This window comes from Capsella rubella, unplaced genomic scaffold, assembly GCF_000375325.1.
Source record: "Capsella rubella cultivar Monte Gargano unplaced genomic scaffold, Caprub1_0 scaffold_18, whole genome shotgun sequence".
NCBI classification, from domain to species: domain Eukaryota; kingdom Viridiplantae; phylum Streptophyta; class Magnoliopsida; order Brassicales; family Brassicaceae; genus Capsella; species Capsella rubella.
Window position 1 is genome coordinate 83,034 of NW_006238906.1, and position 2,510 is coordinate 85,543.

A 2,510-nucleotide genomic window follows, 5' to 3' on the forward strand; every position below is an offset into this window, starting at 1 on the left:
AACCAAGGAAAATCTAATATTCAACCACCTCCTCAAGATAATGAATTTAATTCCATGTTGAAACAAGTTTTAGAAGGCCAAACTAAGGATTATATGGATTTTGGTAAGAGATGTGTCGATATGCACAACAAGATTGATGAGATATACAATGCTCTTAATGGTAAGATCACTATTTTGGCTTCTCAACATGAAGATATGAAGAGTAAGAAAGTGACTAGAGACTTGACTTATCAACATGAAGATATCAAAGTTGTTAATGTGAGGAATAAAGAGACCCTAAAGCTTGATGAAAACATCTTGGATTGTGAGTGTCTAGCCTCTTTAGTTGATGAGTTTAAAGACAATGGTGAAGAGTTGTATTTAGGTAAAGCTAAAAGAGGCCTTGAAGCCAGCAAGAGGAAGAAGAAACAAACCCACCCTCCCAGCTTTGTTCCTTCCTCTAACACCATGAGCTTGCATCCTTTGAAGCTAATAGATGGAAAAATTGAGTATAAGGTGAAGTGTAAGGGTTCTTCTACTCCTTTTGCAAGTGTCAAATCAAGAATCCAACCCGAACTTCAAAAAGACCAAGATAGACTTCAAGAGTTCCTCTCAAGGGTCATCACCATCAACCTCAATGGTGGAACACGGTCCAACCATTCCCACCTCCACACTCTTTCAACCCCTCCAACTAGCCTACCATGGAGTTCCACTCCTCCTCTCACTCTCCTCCCTAAGGTTCACAACTAGGGCCAAGGTATGGCCTCACCTTCCATTGTATATACCGCTTTAAGTCTCATTTTAGTTTCTTTTTTTGTTAGTCTCTTCCTTATCTTTTTTATCACACCGAGACGGTGTGAATTAAGTTTGGAGGAGGGACTAGGTATCTAACGTTGTGTTTTATTTTATTTTTCTTTTCTTTGAGTCTTGCATTGTGAATAGCTAGTTTTGAGAAAAAAATCAAAAAAATTTGCAAAATTTGAAAAATCCAAAACAAATGCACTTAGTTTTGCATAGTCATTTCTATCTCTAAGATTGAGTCTAGTAGCATATAGCTTGCATTTGCATAAGCTTTGGAAGTGATAATTAATATGCCTTGTAGAAATTCAATCTTATGACTAAAATACAAGCCCTCAATCATAGTTCATTGTTGCTTGATCATCTTGGAAAGAAATGAAAATTCATTCTTAGACCTTTGCATTCTTTGAAAGCAATCTCTTCTTGTGTGAAACTTACATGATCTTTGAAGCATCTCTATGTATTTGGACTTAATTTGAATCGAATCCTCTCGCTTATGTGTTTTGAATGCATTCTCATGGTAAATTATTCTTAATCGAAGCATATCACTTTTCACCACTCTCTTGAATGATTCGAAAGTCCCCTTACCCTTAACCTTAACCTTTATTTTCATCCCATGAATTGATTTGCGAGTGAGGCCTCTTCTTGATAATGTTATAGATTGTGAAATCTTGAGAGAATCGAGAACGAGAAGGTATTAGCTCTTGTTTTAGCTAGTATTTGGAAATTTTTGAGCTAGCTATTAGGAAGGGAATGAAAGAGTTAGTTGGTTAGATTGTACATTTGGGTTGGGTTTGCGAGAAAGAAGAAAAAGAAAAGGTTGAAGATGAAAGGCTTGATCATTGAGTTTAAAAGGAGTCCCTAGGAATTAAAGTCATAAGAAAAGAAGCTCTAGTATCTAAGTAAAAGAAAGAAAGAGTTGGGTAAGATAGTCCCCAAAAGAAAAGTTTTGCAAAGGATGAGAAAGAAGGTGGGATTAAATAAGAGCTTAGTGTTTAAAGAAAAGGTTCCCTAGGTGGCTAATGAATAATAAGGTTTTGATCATGAGGGTTGTATTTTGATAAGAAAAGAGACCAAAAGTGTCCAATGGGTATGGTTTGAAAAGAAAAAGAAAAAGGTTTGCAAAGGGTAGAGATTAGGATCTTATATCTAAGATGGGTAGAACAACAAGAGCTAATCTTTGTATGCATAAATTGTTCTTGGTCTTAGATGGATTTCATGATTGTCTAGCATTCCTTTCATTTGAGAGTTAGTCACCCAAAGAAACAAACAAACAAAGCCACCTCAAAAAGCCTTTGGAAATTGTTGATTAGGGTGATTACTGGTTAGATAGACTTGTTTATAATGCTTATTGATCATTTGATTGCCTTTGAAAGAAGTTGATAATTGATTGATTAGTAAAGAGATTAATCTCATGGAAATGTGTTAGTCTTGCCTAGTGTTCTATGACCTAAGGATCATTCTTTGTTAGAAGTTGTTTGAGCCTCCATAACCCATCTCTTTGTCATTCTAGTCAATTGCCTTAACCCGAGAATTTGTCTTTAATTATTGTTTAGTAATTATCTTTTCCCGCTTTGTTTCGATTTGAATCTTGTTAGTCTTTTGATTATTGCTTTCTTTCATCTTGCTTTGCATTATTTAGTTTGAATTGTATTGTTAGTCAAGTTTAGAAAATCAAATCAAATATCTTATTAACCTTAGATTAAGCAAATTTGTGTATTCTTGGTGTGTTA